Source organism: Syngnathus scovelli, chromosome 5, assembly GCF_024217435.2.
Source record: "Syngnathus scovelli strain Florida chromosome 5, RoL_Ssco_1.2, whole genome shotgun sequence".
In the NCBI taxonomy this organism is placed as follows: domain Eukaryota; kingdom Metazoa; phylum Chordata; class Actinopteri; order Syngnathiformes; family Syngnathidae; genus Syngnathus; species Syngnathus scovelli.
This window is the reverse complement of record NC_090851.1, coordinates 20,842,441-20,848,440: the sequence shown is the minus strand read 5'-3', so window position 1 is coordinate 20,848,440 and position 6,000 is coordinate 20,842,441.

The window sequence follows — 6,000 nt, the reverse complement described above, 5'->3', positions numbered from 1 at the left end:
GTCATTGTCAGATTATTAGAATTAGATTCACCAAGATGGCGGCGCGTGCACACGCAGCGGCCACTCTCTGTCCCGTCAGTACGGTGATTTGTTCGTCTAATGAGTGTTCGTCCGACAGTCTTGTGTGTTCGTCTCGTCCGTGCTACAAGTACAGCAGGCAGGTTCTGCTTGACATCGGCAGAAGTGGGTTTTGCGGCGTTCTGGACTTTGAAGCGTCGACATTAAAGGCGCTCGGACTGCTACGTCCTGAAACGTCGCCGACCTCACCCGCTATTCCTCCCCCGGTTGGGAGCCGTCGGAAACGGTGTGCGAGGAGGCAGAAGAGGGGCAAGCGCGGAGGCGTCCGGGCCAGGCTGGCGGCCAACACAGCGCGACCGGCGGTGCCCTCCATTCTTCTGGCGAATGTTCGATCGCTGGACAACAAAATGGATTACGTTCGCCTGCTGAGGTCTACGAACCGGACGGTGCGGAACTGCTGTGTCCTCGTGTTCACCGAGACCTGGTTGAGTGACAACATTCCGGACTCTGCAGTGCATCTGGAGCGGCTAGCGTGCTATCGGGCGGACCGTGCCATTGTACGAGGGGGAAAGTCGCGTGGAGGTGGAATATGCGTCTACATCCGAGAAGAATGGTGCCGGGACTCTGTGGTGGTATGTAAGCACTGCTCGCCGCTTGTGGAGTTTGTGATCATTAAGTGCCGTCCTTTTTATCTGCCGAGGGAATTTACCGCGATTCTGCTAGTCGCGGTATACATCCCGCCTTCCAACATCGAAGGAGACAGGATCGCGGCGCTTGGTGAACTGTACCAGGCTGTCAGTGAACAGCAAACAGCGCACCCTGACGGTTTCACCATCTTCGCTGGAGACTTCAATCATGCCAACCTGAAGTCTGTTTTCCCGAGGCTTCACCAGCATGTTCCCTTTCCGACACGTGGAGACAGCTTCCTGGACCTAGTCTACTCGGCGCAAAAGGGAGCTTTCAAAGCCACCCCCCTCCCCCATCTGGGGCTTTCTGACCATCTCACCGTTTTGCTTTTGCCCGCATACAGACAATTGGTAAAGGCATCCAGGCCGGTTCGGAGGCAGGTTCGAGTGTGGCCTGAGGGTGCCTCCGATGCACTTCGTGACTGCTTCGACACCACTGACTGGGACTTGTTTAAGCAGGCAGCCACCTACAACGATTGGACGGACATAGAGGAGTATACTGACTCTGTTACCTCTTACATCACAAAGTGCATCGATGATGTGACTTGCTCGAAATCCGTCGTCACTCGCGCGAACTGGTAGCCGTGGCTGACGGGGGCTGTCCTCAGACTGTTGAGGGCCAGGGACAAGGCTTTCAGAGCGGGGGATGAGGCTGGCTTGAGGACAGCGAGGGCCGACCTGTCCCGAGGCATCAAAGAAGCGAAGAAGGCGTTCTCGTGCAAGGTCTCCACCCACTTCAAGGACAGCAAGGACGCACGTAGCCTTTGGCGGGGCATTCAGACCATCACGGACTACAAGCCCGCGCCGAGGAGCTGTGAGGGCGACGTCCGTCTGCTGAACGATCTGAACCGCTTCTTTGCTCGCTTCGACGCCCAGAACAGCACTTGCCCACTGAAGTCCACTCCCCCCCCACACGAGCAGCCCCTGCGCCTCTCTGCCGACGGTGTGAGGAGGGCGCTTGCCGCTATTGACACCCGTAAGGCGGCGGGCCCTGACAACATCCCGGGTCGAGCGCTGAAGGACTGTGCTGGGGAGCTGTCGGGTGTCTTCACGGACATCTTTAACGTTTCCCTGCAGCAGGCCATCGTCCCCTCGTGTTTCAAGGCTGCCACCATCGTTCCTGTGCCAAAGAAACCTGCACCGTCCTGCTTCAATGACTACCGCCCTGTGGCACTGACGCCCATCATCATGAAGTGCTTTGAGCGGCTGGTCATGGAGCACATCAAGTCCGTTCTCCCCCCCACCATTGACCCTTTCCAGTTTGCGTACCGTGCCAAGCGGTCCTCTGAGGATGCCATCTGCTCTGCCCTCCACTCGGCCCTCACCCACCTGGAGAGAAAGGACTCATATGTGAGGTTGCTGTTTGTGGACTTCAGCTCTGCCTTCAACACCATTGTGCCGCAGCGACTCATCTGCAAACTCGACGAGCTGGGCCTCAGTACCTCCCTCTGCAACTGGATACTGGACTTCCTCTGTCAGAGGCCTCAGGTGGTGCGTGTTGGCGACAAAATCTCCGCCAGCATCACGCTGAGCACGGGAGCCCCCCAGGGCTGCGTGCTCAGTCCATTGCTCTTCACCCTGCTGACGCATGACTGCACTGCGACCTACAGCGACAACCGCATAGTGAAGTTTGCTGACGACACGACTCTGGTGGGTCTCATCACGAAGGGCGACGAGACTCGGTACAGGTCGGAAGTTGACCTTCTGACCACGTGGTGCAGGGACAACAACCTCCTGCTGAACGTCAATAAGACCAAGGAAATGATTGTTGACTTCCGGAAGGGTCACACAACACACCTGCCGCTGATCATCGACGGTGCTGTGGTGGAGAGGGTGAGCTGCACCAAGTTCCTGGGGGTGCACATCAGTGAGGACCTCTCCTGGTCCGAAAACACCTCGTCACTGGCAAAGAAAGCTCAGCGCCGCTTGTACTTCCTGCGGAAGCTCAGGCGTGCATGTGCTCCTCAGGCAGTCCTGTCTACATTTTACCGGGGCACCATTGAGAGCGTCCTCACCAGTTGCATCGCTGTCTGGGGTGGTAACTGCACTGAACAGAACTTGAAGGCCCTGCAGCGCATAGTGAATACGGCTGGTAAGGTTATTGGTGCTTCGCTACCCTCCCTAAAGGACATTTACACCTCCCATCTCGCCCGCAAGGCAACCTCGATTGCCAGAGATGTGAGTCACCCGGCTCACTCTTTGTTTGACCTTCTGCCCTCTGGGAAGAGGTACAGGAGCCTGCGCTCCCGCACCACCAGACTCGCCAACAGCTTCTTTCTCCAGGCTGTTAGGGCCCTGAACTCGCTACCCCCTTCTGCGTAGCGTGCGGCACTGTTGCGCTATTTTCGGGAATGTCTGCTGTACGCGCACTTGCTCCTTTTTTTTTCTGCTCCTCCTATTTATTTATCTATTCATTATTTATTCAGCACGCTTTTGTTATACTTGTTTACTTGTTTGTCTGTTGTGAGCCATGTCTTGTCACCGTGGGATAGGGGGGAACGAAATTTCGGTTTCTTTGTGTGTCTTTGGCATGTGGAGAAATTGACAATAAAGCTGACTTTAACTTTGACTTTTTTTTCTTTAGATTATTAGAGCTCCTGTCCATACAAGTATGACAATGCTGTTTGTATGCCCACTGACAAATGACCAGCGATCAAATTGTGTGCACACTAAAGTTAAAAATTGCAAATTAAGTGGTAAAGAAATACAACTTGCTTCTAGAAGATGAATAAAAAAAATGAATGCGCTGTCCTCGTGTGCGTGAGATGGACCAGCTCATGATCGACCGCAGGAAATGGCCAGCCTGTGACGAATCATTGGTGCTGGGAACTACCTTTCGCGCGCAAGAGCTGTGCATGTGTGTGTATGTGTTAAAATGATTAATATTGGCTAAACTTTTAGTGTAAAGAAATTTGCTAGACTGTGGTCTATCCAATTTGCACCGCAGAACAGAAATGATTTGGAAAGATAAAAATGAGAGGAAAAGAGACAAATGTGTTTGCGAGCAGAAACTGATCCACACTAGTGCATGTTAGTGTCGAGCCCTCATGAGAAATTCGAAGAAAAAAAAAATCCGACAGAACATGCTTTCAGGAATTGGAAGAAGCAAAATTGTGAATTTAAGATATTGCAATGCTACATTCAATAGGAATAATTGATTGGTTGTGTTATAAGATTATACAAAATTCTATATGCGAGCTAAATCTGAGAAACTGAGTTCTTCAAATTTAAAAACAAAGAAAAAATTCAGATTAATTTGCCAGTCGTTTTTTTTAGTTGAGTTTTTTTTGGATTGGTGGATTGTTCTATCAAGATTCAAGATTCAAGATTTGAGTGTGCCAAACAAGGAATTTGACTTCGGTAAATCACAGCCTCTGTTCAACATTTAGGTGACTAACAACAACACTCAGGACATGTGAAAAATGGAAGACATTCTCAAACATCCCCTGATCTTAAACTCCCAAGAGGGCAAGGAAAAACTCAAAACTCCAGCTAGGGGAAATGAGAAACCTTGAGAAGAGACCACAGATGGGAGGGTCCCTCTTCTAGGATGACTCAGGAACCTTGAGTTGAAAATGGTATATGAATGTTGTGTGGTGAGCTTGGATGAATTGGGACCAATAGGAAGACTCCTTCTTGGAGACTGTGTGAGATTCATATGAGCATTGATGAATGATTGCCTGAATAAAAGGAAAATACAGGTTGAATGGTTGAAGTCGTTGGCGACTACTATGGAAAATTAGTAGAGCGACTGATGGAAGAGTGATTTTGAGTAAGTTAAATGCTAAAAAGAAAAACGTAGCTTTTGGATTGATAATTAACTAGAGAAAAAAACTGGAGAACCAGTAACACATGCAGAAGATGTGTGAACTGGGAAATTGAGAAGCGTTTTGGAAAGAAAGTCAAATTAAATTATGATAGAATCATATGTAGTAAAGAACACGTTCTCCCAAAAAGTTTCTCAAGGTGTGAGGCATAGGTGTTGCCAAGCCTCAGAAGGAGGGAGTGAGTAGGACAGATAGTGGAAGATAGTAATAATACAACACTTTATGACATGGATTTTCTAATACATTTGGGGTTATACTGTGGTAAATTTTTATTCTGGCATCATGCAATGTATATCTCACTAGTAAGCCTAAGTGTGACCGGGTCATGTTTCGGGTCAGGTTCGTGCGAGATTGTTTGGACCTTTGTCCATGAATGTAGACTCATTGGCAAAAGACACATCTGGTTTCCATTAACAACTGACATGATATGCACCGTGTACAGTTGGGCAGGCTGACTGTGGGGTCATGGATCATCCAGCAGCCCCGTGTGCGTGCACCCGAGTGAGGAAAGCGGGGCTAACTCATAAATAATGAGGAGATATTGGGAGTAATCTGTTGGTCGTTTCTTTAAGACCCTTTAAATGGCTTCCTGGTGTAGATAGGTTAGCAACACGAGAGATTTAGAGGTTTAAAAGAAAGACAGTTAAAAGAAAACAACATTTTTGATTTGATTTTTGAATTGCAGGCTAACAGGAGCATGAGAAAGATAAGAGCTAAGAAGCGGGATCCAATTTGATTGGGGAGATTGAAAATTCACATCACCATATTCTAAGACATTTCTGAGCAAGCAGGACACAGGCATTTGAGAGGTCAAGACATAGATCAGGGCTAGATGTGGAACGCAGACCTCGATGAGTTAATTTTCAATAATGATACTGAAGACAACGTGCTGTTCCATTAAATTGGAACTATAGATGAAACATAGCTCGAAAATAGGATGCGTTGCAGGACTTACAATATAGAAACAAGATCGCTGTTATTAGGAGAATTTGAAGTTTAGTAAACAAACGTTACTAGTGAATTGATGGCAGCAGCTACATTTGGAGATAGTCTTACAAGTTTGATGTCCCAGTCTGTCACTTTCAGTCTCAGGATCCCTGAAACTCGATTCCGAGACTCCGCCTGCAGCCGTGAACAACTACAAAATGGTGCCTGGCTCCGAAGCACCTTTGACCTTTGGCGAAGGACAAGGAAAGACTGCTGTTGTGCTTGGAGGGGGGCAAGTACACTCTGGAGGAAAGACGACATCCTCGGGGACGAGAAAAGACAGTGAGAAGCAGAGGAACTCACAATGATGAAAATGGACTCATTTGAACAATGGACTCATTCAAGAGTGATGGATGGGTTGGCTCTGAAGCAACAACAAAAGAACACAAACTTGAGAGGGTGAAGTGCGTCAAAAGATATGGACTTGAAATGTCAGACGACTAAATCGCACTCCTTGCTGTGGCGTTACCAAACTTGGTGGT